Below are 14,265 nucleotides of genomic sequence, written 5' to 3'. Positions count from 1 at the left end.
AGAAGACTAGAGAGACATAACGAATGCCATGCCTCCTGGATTGGGCGGGGGAAGAGACACCATAAACGACAGTGTTGGGACAACAGGTGACAGCTGACTAGAGACTGAATAGCAGAGCCTGCAATGACAGTATCACTGAAGGTTACATTTTCTGAATTTAATCAGTGGACTGTGGTTACATAAGGAATATCACTGTCCTGAGAAAACACATACGATAGCACTTAGAGATGAAGAGTCTTGACATCTGCAATTAACTGGCTAAGAACATTTCTAAATCTCTATCTCCATCACCGTCTCCACGCCTAGATGGTGAGGAATGTGATAAAGCAATCATGGTAAAATGTTAATGACTGGGGAACCTGAGTAGAGTCTACAGGAAAGTTCCGTGTACTAGTCTTCCAGTGCTTTGACGTTATTTCAAAATAAAATGCTTTTAAAAAGCATTAAATAGAATTCCTGTGTATATCACCGCCATCTTGACTCTTGCTAAATCTTGCTTCAGGTCAACTGACCTCAGGGTACTATGAACTGCCGTTTGCTCTGCAAGGGTTAAAGACAAGGGGATTTGGGAGGCTGGAAGCCACTCATGCAGTTTTTGGTCTTTCTACTTATTTGACATCCACTTATTAGGGGCCATCTATGTGCCAGCTTGTAGAGTCTGAAGCATTTAGGACCTGAAAGATTCAACAGAGGAAGAGGGAGACAGAGAGGTAAGAGGGAGGCAGACCTACTGACTTCTGGGTCCTTTGGAGATCATGAGAGAAGAGACCTATAAAATGTCTGTGCTAATTCTTCTTACTCAGCTGAAATGCGACGCCTAAATGGCTGTCATACTCTCATAAATCAAGCTTGATTATTCCTCACCCTCACTTCTCATATCCACGTTAGTCAATTGACAAGTCCAGTCCATACGACCTCTGAAACAGGTCTAGAATCTGTCTGCCTCTCTCCAGCCCAGGCCACCGCTGCCTGGACAACATCCACATCCTCCAATGGGTCCCAGTACATTCACCGTTGCCCCCTCTATTCTCCACACGGCCTCCATAATGATCATCATGGTCTACAAGACCTTCCATGATCTCTTCCACCCACCCCTCCAGCCTCACCTCCATGATTCTCCTCTTACTCTCCCTCTCACCCTCCCACCTCCAGTCACGCTGACCCTCTGGCACCTCAAGGCATTCAACATATGCCTCTCCCTCTTCCCTCCCAACTCTTGGCATAGCGAATGCTTCATTGGCTTTCGGGTCCCAGTTAGAGCACCCCTTCCTCAGGGCCGCCTGCTCTGATGCTAAGAGTACATTAGCAATTCATGTCAAGCTCTCACAGCACTTTTGTGAATTCAGCACACAGACTATTACAGTTTCTCATTCATCACCAGACTGTGGGAACCATATCTGTCCATCTTCATCCTAGGATCCACAGTGCTTAGCAGAGTACACGGCATAGAAGCCACCCTCAGTGAATAACTGTTGAATGACGAATGAATGACATTTAAATTTCGCCTAAGAAAAGAGAAAAGAAAATGTAAAGGCTAGTAGGAAGCTTGATCTAGGCTCTCTCTGGGTCCCCCATGCTTCAAGAAAATAGTGTTAAAATAAAAGAAACGCTTGACTTTTTCACTGCTCTTCAATGCCAGAAGTTTTAGCCCCGTTACCAAGAGTGGTTTTGATGTGCACGACCTACTTTCTTGGTATGAAAGACCTTCTTTTTGTCCTAAATTCACTTCTCCTTGGCTTTTAAGGGGCTCTGCCTACTTCTGGTAAATTCTATGATTACCTAATCCATATTCTTCATGGATTTATTAAACTCTAATCATATTTCTTCTCCCCTGTTTAGAGCCTGAGGAGTCCTAATTATTTCAGTCTGCCCTCATATAGCAGCCCCTGCCACTCCTCCATCATATTCGTGACTCTTCTCTGGCCTTACTTGAGCTCCATTTTGCCTCTCCTACAAGATTAATGACTATGACAATAAAAAGCATTCTAGATGCCAATACATCTCATCCCAGATTCATATGAAGGCTGGCTGATAATGTCTGACCTTTTGCAAACTTTTTCTTACCCATAAAAGAAACAAGTCTCCTGGACTCATGATTAGAGTTTTCCTGAGAGACAGATGTATGCATGTATGTATTCCCTCAAAGACTGGCTAGCAGCCATTCACTAAGAAGAGCTCTGCCAGGTTCAACTATGACAGACAACAGCACCAGTGACACAGTGGTTTCTCTTACTGGGCTGCTGGGATCTTTGCTGGGGGGAGAGGGGAGAGACCCTATTCCTGCTCTGGACAGCACCACTCATGCTCAGCTTCTCTGCCAGAACTCCCTTGGGCTAGCTCCTGGCAAGAGACCCGTTCAACTACCCTGGCCCAAACTATCATCAGTCTTAAATACAAGATGAAATTGCAGGTGACTGATTGCTATATATTGCCCAGTTTCAATCATTCACGTGGCAATATTACTCAACATATTTTGGCCCAAAGTTCCAGAATTTCATTTTCATGTTTTCTGTAAACTCCAGAGTGTAAAAACTTTGCAGCCAAGCCCAATAATATCTACATCACCTGCTCATTTATTCTAGGTCACCTACGACATGTCTGACATAAAAGGCAATTTAGCAGTGACGTTCTACTCCACTCTCGTCTTTATCTCCTCTCTCTCTGTTCTCCCCAGTGACGTCGTCTCTACCCCAGAGTTCCAATCATGCAGATGGTAAAGGCATGTAACATGACATCTCCCCTCTCCCCCAGTCTCTTTCTGGAATTTCAGGCTCCATATTTCAACTGTTCTGAAAAAACCCAAACCAAACCAAATCTGAATAAAACAAAAGCCCCCCCCCCCCGCCCCCCGCCCCGCAAACCACAGTCTGTAAGAATGAGACATTTTGGAACATAAAAAGCATAAAGGTTAGACTGACAATTATTCTAAGGCAGGATCTTTGAAATAAGTCACAGACTCTTGGAGTATTTATTTGAAGTAAATAAATCCTATGGTTAACAGGGGTAGTGTCAGATTCAAGCCATAAAATAAGACTCTTAAAACTATGCTACTTCAAATGGGCGAAGAATGTTCATGTTTTTGGAGTCAGTTCCTAAAAACTGTACAGAGTTTTCACTTGGTTTTCGTTTTAAAACTTAATGAAGCTTTGGATCTCATAGTCAATTTACTTAAAATTACTCATTTTGGCCTCTAGACTATACTGTACCAAAGTTCATTGTGTCTGTCTCCTACAGCAGCTCGTGCATTGTTAAGGGTAAGCCCCTTTCACTGGTGTACAATGCTAAACACAATGCCGTCGGCCGTCCTGACAGCAAGCGGCAAACTCAGGCTTCATTCCCAGGCCAGACACTGAGGCATTGTATGACTCCGTGCAGGCCCATAAACCTCGGCGGCTTCGGTCTCCCCACGATTAACCAGTAACGTTTTAACACTATCGGCCACTTCCTTTCTTTAGGAGGACATTATGAGGCAACAGTTCAGTGCATTATGCTATGAGAATACAGGTAAATAAGTGCCCATCTTCCTAAGGCATCTTAGGTGATTGTTAGCTTTCTTGGGCGCGGGCCTGGCAGCCCACCATACAGCCCAGACTGTGGTACTTCCCTTCCAGCGGCCCACAGCAGTCACCACATGCTCCAACCCATCCCAGTCCAACCCAAGATACTAAAGACACACAATCCTTACCCTTCACTTGCAGCAGGCAATAGAGAACAGGGTAACTATGGCGGGTGGGGGGGGGGCAGGGGAAGATGGCATCAGACAACCAAGGTCACAGCCTCTGTTGCCTAGATTGCTTTAGTTCACAGGTCTTTTCACATAGGGTCCGTTATGACTTGTTCCTTTCCAAAAGAACTCAGTGTCTCTCTCTTATCATGTCAGGATGCAGGATGTTACCCTCCAGCATGCATCCATAAGCTTCTACCAACACTGTATGTGAGGAAACAGTGTGTCAATATCTTGAGAGAGGGCCAAGACCGGAATCACCAGTAGTAACTCTGTGTCGTAGACTTTGGACAAATTGTATAACCCTTAGCTAAAAGGTGGATTAGCCAAAAAGCCCAAGCAAAACCTTAGGAATATTTGCTTGAAGGAGGATGATCACATGTATCAGGAAAAAAAATAAGCAAAAGATTAAATTGCAAGTATTTCAGTCTGGTGGTCTAGCACCAAGGCAGCAAGATTATCTTAAAATGTCCCCATTTCTGTTGGGGACAGCGCCAGACATCGGTAGGTCTGTCGAGCACTGTACACAGCAGGACTCAGTGAATAACTACTCAACAAATTGACGCTGTAAAGCACTAATGAAGCACTTGACTGTATATCGCACTTCCTTCTACATCTCCACCTTAATGATGCCAGCCACCCTCCAGATCACTCTCTAGTCCCTCAAACAGTCTGAGCACTTCGTGTTTCTGCGCCACCCGGGTCCTGTGCACTCAAGAGGAAATCTCCCCTCTTTTCTACTTGGCAAATTCCCATTCAAAGTTCTGCTCAGACGGCACCTCCTCCGGAAAGTCTCCCATTCCCCCGGCGAGAACTACTCCTTTCTTCCACTCTTTGGTCCTTTACCACACTTCTAGCGCTGCAGTGAGTATTATGCCCCGTGCATTTTTTACTGACTGTAAGAATTATTAGATGACAGAATTATGCACACTGACCCAAAGACATATTCATCCTTGGTCTGATTGTTGGTTCAAAAAGTTTAATTTTACAGCTACCAAGGGTGGCCAGGCACCAAAGCAGAGGAGCAAAGCTGTCATACAATTCACCCTTCTAGACAGAGTCCTGCTCGAAATCTTCCCCCTCTGGCACTGGCCCCTGCATTGCCCACATCTCCTACCATTCCGTCTCGCTAAATCCCTAGCCTTTGGGGACATGGCATTTGTTTCAATTGATGCTCTGTTTTTCATCATGAATACATGATTTTATTCTGCGCATGATTTCAATTGGATTGAGGCTCTGTAGAGTTGCTGGAAAATTTTCTTCAGTCAGTGTCGGGGCTTCCCACAGCTATACAGTCACTGCCCGAGCCCCATACTACCTCTTCCTTATTTAAATACGGGTCTTCCCAAACAAAAACCGGAGTTTTCCTATGGCGGATGACCAGGTCTTTCCTTGGAGTCCTCAGGTGAGGCCTGGCACTGTGCTCAATAAATACTTGTCAGATTAACAAAAAAACAGTTAGTTGGTACCTAAAAGCAAGAGAAGTCACCCATGACTTGAAGTGGATATATTTCTTAGGTGGTTTGGTTTCAAAACCAAAAAGAGGCACCTATATATTCTGAACCTCACCAACTCTCACAATGACAAAAGGAAGTCAATTTCTAGAATGTTTTCTAACACTAAACATGTTCACTGAATAAAACATTAAGAAGCATATTAATATCCAAAACTACAAGATTTAAAATATTTTCCGGGCTTCCCTGGTGGCGCAGTGGTTGAGAGTCTGCCTGCTGATGCAGGGGACGCGGGTTCGTGCCCCGGTCCGGGAGGATCCCACATGCCGCGGAGCGGCTGGGTCCGTGAGCCATGGCCACTGAGTCTGCGCGTCCGGAGCCTGTGCTCCGCAATGGGAGAGGCCACAACGGTGAGAGACCCGCGTATCGAAAAAAAAAAAAAAAAAATTCCAAGTCTATAATAGTCAAATATGGGTCTGTCTTTTGAAAATACAACCAAACATGTTTATAGGGCTTGTAAGAGCTGCTTAAGCTCTGGAAAAGACACGAGGAAGAATCGTGTCCTAATAACACAAAAACAAACCCCAAGATGGTCAGTACTATTAAGCACAAGATATAAATGATTTGTGTGTTAATTCACTTATAAGAACAACCCAATGAGAAAAGCATCGATACTTTGCACTTTCCATTTTAAGACTGGGAAATTGAGGCCCAAAGAAGTTAAACTTGTTAAGTGGAACCAGGATTTGAACCCTGGCAGTCTGGTTCCAGAGCAATTTTCTGAGTGATGGGAATGAAAAGCCTCTAACATCTGAGAGTGTGTCATGTAGAGGCGACGTTCGGGGCATTCTTCGTAGAGGGCAATGTACAGATACGAAAATATGCCAGAGTTTGTAAGGTACAGAATAAGGGCCAGAGCTGGGGCTCCAACCCGGGCTATTTGGCTCCAGAGCTCTTACTCATGTCCTCTTGGCCTTGGTACAGCCACGTCTGGAGTCAGGGCTCAGAGCCTTGGAAGCGGGGTGTTGTCTCGAGGGAGTGAAGGGGGGCTTTAACAAGGCTGCCTGTGTAACTGGACAGATGCCTGGCAGAGGAAGGGGAAGATGCAAGTCTCGGTACTGCTTCCTTCACTGCACTGTCCGGCTCATGGCCTTTCATTCTGGGCAGACACCCTGCATCTTTCTCCCTGGACAGTTAGAGGAACTGGGTTCCTTTGGGGCAGACTTAGGGAGCAGGGAAGGAGGAGGGGGGCTGGCTGGGCTGGAAGACAAGGGGATACTGAAGGGCTGCTGGCTTCTCTTTCCCGCTGTTTGCTTCTTCCATTTAACCCTTTTTTGTCCTCTGGAAAGGACAAAGCTTGTCTATGAAGAGAATCTAGCTGCACAGATTTCTGATTCTAAACGTGGTAAATAAGGGGAGAAAAAAACCTCTAAGGGAACAGTTCTCAAGTTTTCCCCTTTAAAATGTGTGCATGTAAACTGTACCTCAATAAAGTAAACAAATAAACAAGCAAATACTAAACAAAATAATATGCATTGGGGAAGAGTATGGGAGAAAATACATAAATAAACTGGGCTGTGTGGAAATCCATGTCAAAGAGATGGTCTATATGAACATGCAAGCTTTTAGCTAATCCTTTCTTTCCATCTGCAAGAAGAAAAATGAATTTCAAAAATGCTCTGATGTCTTGGATTATTTAGTAGGTCTTGCAAAGAAGTGAAAAGAATATAAATTCCAAATGGCACCTCAGCTACAGAAATAATCAGCAGGGCAACAGTGTACTGTGAAGAGGCCCTTGATCACCAGACGGATCCCAGCAGACGACCCCTTCCCAGGTTACAAGAGCAATCCACTTTTTGAGGTGAAAAATCCTGTGGCCCTTTAAGACCCTAGTGGGAAAAACAATAAATTGTTTTTACAGAAGATGGGTCAAACCTTTCGGCCATGTGGGCTGCTCTGAGCTCACAGATTGTCCCAGGGCTGAGGCTTCTGGCCAATACATCACACTGCCTCAGGACACTAAGTCTGTCTTTGCCTTACCCTTTGTATTTCTCAATCCACATTCCTTTTTGGGGTGAAATACTCCATTATTTCTGCTTTGTTCTGGGCTGTCTCCTGTCTCTGTCCCTATTAACTCGTGGCAACAAAAGAAACAAACAGAAGCAGGGGATTTCATGCTTAGCAGCTACAGACATTAGCCTCACGGCTTTGCAGAGGGGCAGACCATTTGAGACTTTGAATGGAAGAGAGTGCCGCGGTGCTGAACCAGACCAGGGGCCCACGTGGCTCCCAGTCTGTGCATCAGTCATCCTGATCAGTGGCATTCATGAGTCCTGGTACGTGTATTTCCAGATGAGCCACAAGTGGGGTTTTAAAAGTTAAGGCACGTATCTGATAATTAGATTTAAAGAGACTCTAATTCGAGATTCTCCTATATTCCAGCAATCCAAAAGTTCAGGTCTTCTCATATTGGAAATAGATCAGGGGGATAAGATTTTTTTTTAAAATAAAAATGAAGAAACTCAAAGAGGAAGCTAAGTAGAAAATAAACGTCTTTCTTATTTTCAAGATGTAATTTTTCTCTTATAATGACTAGATGGAATATCTAATTTTTATAATGACAGAATTACCCAGTAAAACTAGCAGTAAATTCCCCAGGCATGACTATCTGTAATGAGAACCAAGCTAAATGAATATTCATAAACATATCCAAATCAGGGCTTCACCTGGGTCAGTTTCAGGCCATTTATTATTTTTTTCCCTCAAGAGCAAAGAAATACAAATTTAGTTGAACGTGAAAGAGATTAATACATTTTGTATTGAACCTCTTTCTTGGTCACTTTCTGAATAGAATGTTTCTAAACGGAAAGTCGGGCATGAAAATACTTAAACACTTTTACTATTCCTTAACAATGGCATTTTTCCATACTTTGTACACTTAGGAAAAATCAGGGAATGGAAACGTTTAAAAAGAGCTAGACTCCCTAGGTAGATCTTCCAGCAGATGGATCACCTAAAATCTCCCAGGAAAGATCCCAGCAAAGCAGATTCTCTCTGCTCTTGGTGCTTTTTGGAACTGGAGATGGGGAGCTTTGGAACGGTCGAGAGAAAAACAAATCAAACTAAAGTTGTTTTCCTTGTAGACCCTAACAGTGAAAATCCTAATTCCATATTTTTGGACCACAGAGCATTCCTTCACTTAACAATCTCCAGGTTCCATGAAGATGGAGCTCAGCCCCACATAGCCTCTCTGTCACCAATTCCCTTAAATCCACCCATTTGGTCTCTACCATCTCCCCATTCCTAAAGTCTCTGACAGCGCGTCACCACTGTCGCCTGGAAAACACACTGTCCTAACTGGTGTCCTTACTTCGGGTCTTACCCGAATCCAATTCAGTCTCCAAAATGCTAATAATGATCTTCCTAAAACACATCAAGTCATTCCCATGATTTAAAATCTTTCCACGGCTACCCATAGCTGTCAGGAAAATGACCAAACTTCTTATCTCAGCAGATAGGCTCTTTATGACCTGGCCTTTGCCTTCATTTCTGGCCTCTGATGGTTGTTAGAGGGATTACATAAGATAATGTTCATAATGTTTATAAAGCACCCAAACCGGGGTTCAACATGTGAATCTTAAAATATAATTATTTTAAGTTTATAATTCTTATATATTTATAATTATAATATCTGCATAATAATTTGTTTTTATTTTCCCACCATATACATGGCCCTCAGGCCAACCATACAGACCTATGTGCAGTTCCTGATCCAGTCTCCTTCATGATCCATGTCATCAAAGGGGCTGACCCTCTGCCTATACATCATTCTCCACTAACTCCCTCTGGCTGGCACCTAGTCATCCTTCAAAATTCAGCTCAATGATCATTTCTTCCAGGAAGAATTCTGTGGCCCTCAGTCTGATTGAGATGACCTTCTTCAAACTCCCTTAGCACCTTTTCTGTTCCACTGTCCTAACACTCATCATTCTGTCAAGTAAAGGTGATCTACAGTCCTTCTTCCCCCACTTGGACTTGGAGCACTTCAATGCAGGCTCCACTTGTGACTTAATTTTGGAACCTGAGCGTCTGACACAGCATCCACCCCGCGGTAGAATGAGCTCCTCAGTGACTCAGTACATGGCTCTGATTAAGTGCATGGTCAGACAAGCCTGAGATCCAACCTTACTGTGATCTGGAGAAGTTACTTCACCAACACCTGTTTCCTAATCTAGAGAGCAAGGATCATCTCATCGGATTGCTGGCAGCAGTAAATGAGGTACTGTGTATCAAATGCTCAGAACAGTGCTCAGTAATCAATAGGTATTGTTATCACCATGACTGTGGTTATTAGATTTTTCACTTAGAAAAGTGTTTTCCTAAAAACTGACTTTGTGACCACCCAACAGGACTCTTCTCACAGTGCACAGTTCAAGATAACTCAGGGTCTGGATTTTATTTTATTGTCCATTTGGTCAAAGATCTGACCTGATAAGCCAGATACCAGTGGTGGCTAATCATACAGAGACAGTCCTTTTGGTTTGCTATAATAAGAACTATTAAAAGAGAGCATAATATGATGTAAAGTGGGACCATCACTGTATTTTTTCTTTCCCTGAGAGGAGAAACAGCTTTTAAACATGACTGGTCTATCTTAGCAGTTAAATCAATTCTCTTTGATTATGAATCTCCTGCTACGTCTATGCAGACCTAGACAAAAGCATAATGGTGGCAAGGGGAGGGGGTGGTGGTAGTGTCTGTGATCCCTGTGCATCCTCAAATCACGTTGCTTTAACTGCTGACAAAGACAAATGTTTACTCTGGTCTAATGTGGAAGAGCCAATACAGTGAACTAGACGCTATCTCGCCTCACACATCAACACACGTGTCAGACAGACTCTGATTGCAAAGTCTGTTATTGGTGATGAGAGAGGCAGAGAGGGCACAGCTGGATATTTCAGATCCACAGCTGAGCTGGCAGCAGTGGTAGTTCAAGCCATCTTCTCACTTTATAAGCTGGAATTAATCAGAGAGTTATTTAAAGGTGTGTTTTATTAAAGAGGCACTTTAGAACCAGGAAAATATGATATTTGAACATCATAGGTGTTTTTTTAAAATGGGTGTCCTCCTTTTTCTTTTGTACCAGAGAAGGTTCTGCTTGCAAATACCAGAAAAGTGATTTATTGGAAGCATACTGATAACTCACAGAACAGATGAGAAGACTAAAAAAATGCAAGAACCAAGGCAGCCCACAGTAACACCGCAGCAGCCATTAGTACAGGAGTCACCACTTGTACTAACTGCTTGGCATCCTGTACTGAACTCCATTGCAGCATGAGAATGACCTCTGACTACTCCAACCCGGTACCACTGACCATCAAGCTGGAGCATCCAATTGGCCAAGCCTTGGTTTCAGGCTGGGGCCCTGGCTGCCAGGCAGTTAAGAAAGAAATAGCTGACCCCTACCTTCAGCAATGAAAGAAGGGAGCCCTGACCCCAAGCTCTTGTGGGATTTGTCCCTAAATAGACTATTCACTTACAGGGCAGCCATAAACAATATCAACTATACATTCTGTCCTTTGGCCCAAAAGACGATAGGCTTTCTCTATTATTACAATTTAAAAACATAAAATAGAACAATATTTGTTGATCTTCCAATTCCATGGACTTATTCTGATGGAATATGCCAGAGTTCTGGGCAGAGGGCAAGATGAAAGCTAGCAGAAAAATCTAAGCCGGGATTTTCCTGAGCAAAATGTTTTACCCTCTCCGTGTCCCACTTGTCTACTATTATTTAATACTCAGCTCTCCTATTCCACATGCATTCTCTTCTTTCTTTTCATACTTCTACCAATAAATTATTACATGTAAGAAGATGGGAACTGGCTGTGTCTGTGTAGGAAGCTGATGCCTGACAGCTCTTATGTCTAAACTTGCATATTCTTGCTTTCCTTTCAACTTTAATATCTTGTAGGAGGAAAATGGGGCAGGACATACTTGGAGGTGTGTGTAGCGCCTAGCTTTTGTTAATTAAGAACAAAAACTCAATCAGGTAGACTGTGCTATTGCTTGTCACTAGAAACACAGATATAAACTCCCTAAGGATATATGACTGGGCTTTTTCTTTTTTTATTTTTCTTAAATCAGACTACTCTGGTTTTCTACATATTTATCTAAGTAATGTATAATCCTTCAAGTCTCTCTTTTCTAATTTGCACATCACACTGTAATTGTGAAGCAACTGCTACAACAACAAAAAACTACTCATCAGGAACATGTAAAAAATACCAAAACCCAAAACAGAGAAACCAGAGCAATCATATTTATGGTCAACAAATAATTTAAAAAATCATAGTCTTTGGCCGACAAATTCAGCTTTCCCAAAAAAACAAACTCTGAAGGGTTATAGTAAACAAGCATGTTAAAATATAAATCAAAACCAAAAAACCAAAAACAGGGGGAATGAGGTTGGAAGGGAAAGGCTTAAAGGCATGTGTTTAAAATTAGGACATTATGTCTCATTTATTCGGTGACTCTGTGGAAATTTTATGACATTCATCCAAGGAATTATGACTACACCTGAATAGATTATCCCCGCCATGGCTCTCCCAAAGGAAGAAAGGGCATATGCTCATGACTATTTGAACTGCGTGTTAGAATCAACTTTATAATTACAAAAATAGTGGATATGAAGGTCCTCAAGGGAATTGTTCATGGACAAATTAGAGACAGTGTTGGCAGAGATAAAATATTCATCACCAAAAGAATACATAAAAAGTATTTGAGATGATCAGGGCTCATTTGGGAACCACACAAGGGCAGTAAGATATCACCAGAAAAACGCGAGTATTCTCTATTACGTAAAAACCTGAAACAAAGAATTTCAGTCATAACAAGTTCTGCATCTATTAAAATAAGACCTCATTGTCATGTAATCTGGGGGCAGTGGGGAAAAGAACAAAAATTGCCTTGAGATTTTCTTAACATGCAAGACTTTCAGAGCAACTATACAATAAAAACCATAGCTCTCTCTTCGATCCTATTAATGTTTTCATATTTTACAGTTTCTTACAATTTGCAAATCTCTCTCTGCCCACAAAGAAGGATAAAAGATACGGAACCTTAAAACATGAGATTTTTGAAATGATGTATTATACAATTTTAAATCCCATATTACTTCTTACGTTTTATTACATGTTTGTATTATAAGCCACATCTAGTCCTTCACTGAAAGAAATGAGAAGAGAATGAAGGAGATAATAAAAAGATAGACATCAAATAAAATTTGATCAAATAGTGGCAAGAGATATTCTCTAAATCACATCCAATTTAGGTTAATGTAGGTACTTCAAACTTTCAAAGACTGATGGAAAGGCAAGGAGAGTTCAAAGGGGACATCTTAAAGACAGCACTAGATAGTGTGATAATCTTTGACTTGACACAGGATACGGCTTCAGCAGCAGTTTGAACCGCAACCTCGAATATTTGACTGAATCTCAGCTTGAGAACTTTCTACAACACTTTCATTAAAAGCCCCAACATTCAGTGTATACAAAGGTCAAATCATTATGTTGTACACCTGAAACTAATAATGTTGTATGTCAATTATACTTCAATTTTAAAAGCCTCGATATCTATTTTACTTCAATTGACAATGAGATTTCAAAAAGAAAAATTAAAGATTTAGAAAACAAAGTACACAATGCTGAAAATAAACTACTACTAGCAATTAATTATACTTTAAATATGTTCACTCCTCAATTTTAGCACAACTTCTAACAACTTAATACTCAAATTATATGGCTATAAAAAGCACATCAATTAACAGGTCGGGCTAACCTCGCCCCACTTCTTCCTCCCTTTCTCTGCTTTCAAACCTCCTTGAAAACATCATCTCTATTTCCCCTCTTCCCTTTCTCTCCTGAACCCACTCCTAACAGGCTCTCTCCTTGTCAAAGTCATCGTGATGTCCACACTACTAGACCCAATAGTCAAATCTCAGCCCTTGTCTTACAGGTCCTTTCCGTTAAAACGATTACCACTGCCTCCGGGCTTCCCTGGTGGCGCAGTGGTTGAGAGTCCGCCTGCCGATGCAGGAGATTCGGGTTCGTGCCCCGGTGCGGGAAGATCCCACATGCCGCGGAGCGGCTGGGCCCGTGAGCCATGGCCGCTGAGCCTGCGCGTCCGGAGCCTGTGCTCCGCAACGGGAGAGGCCACGACAGTGAGAGGGTCGCGTACCGCAAAAAAAAAAACTTTCTCACTGAACTTCTAGACACCACTCATTTCTGGATTCTCTCTTATTTCACTGGGAAGGGGGTTCCTTGTCAGTTTCTTAATCTCATCCGCCTCTTACCATCGGAATACCTGGGATGACCTAAAGCCTCTTCTACCTGCACTCACTTCCGTGCTGACTACCTCCAATCTCATGCTTTCAAATCTCTCTAGATGCTTTTAACTCCCAAATTTATATCTGTACCACGGACCTCTAAACGCATATATGCAAATGCCTTCTCCACATTCCCCCTCCGGGATACTGAGTCGGCATCTTGAATCTAACATACCCAAAACACAACTCATAACTCATCCCCAAACTTTTTCCTCGGCTCAGTTAACAGCAACTCCATTTTTTTTTTTTTTTTTTTAGTTGCTCAGGCCAAAAACCCAGAATGATCCTTGGCAACTCCTTTTCTCTTAAACCACACATTCAATCCATCAGGAAACCCTGTCAGCAATAGCTTCAAAATATTTCCAGAATCCAACTACTTCTTACCACCTCTGCCCTTCCCACTCTGTCTAAGCTACTGTCATCTTGCCTGGATTACGGCAAGAGCCTCACAACTGGCTCCCTGCTTCCTCTCTAACCTCCCTATAGTCTATTTACAACACAGTAGTCAGAGTGATCCTGTTAAAATGTGTCAGGTCATATCTATTTTCCATGCAAAATCCTCCAAAGGCCAGCCCATCTCACTCAGGATAGAAAAACCACAGCCCTTATAACAGATTACAAGGTCCCATAAAACCTGCCACAACCTCCCTCCCACCCCACCCCCTAACTGTTCCTATGGCAACACCTACTACGATTTCCTC

The 14,265-nt window shown here is 42.6% G+C and overlaps 1 protein-coding gene across 2 annotated transcripts in view; it reads right to left on the bottom strand.

The window, feature by feature from the left end:
* The window catches only part of ARL15 (ADP ribosylation factor like GTPase 15), a 415,519-nt gene that overhangs the window by 280,727 nt on the left and 120,527 nt on the right, over nucleotides 1–14,265 (bottom strand). The window lies entirely within an intron of this gene.

This window comes from Orcinus orca, chromosome 3 (assembly GCF_937001465.1).
Source record: "Orcinus orca chromosome 3, mOrcOrc1.1, whole genome shotgun sequence".
Taxonomy (NCBI): domain Eukaryota; kingdom Metazoa; phylum Chordata; class Mammalia; order Artiodactyla; family Delphinidae; genus Orcinus; species Orcinus orca.
Note: the sequence above shows the minus strand (reverse complement) of the source record. Positions and strands in the feature narration are given on the sequence as shown.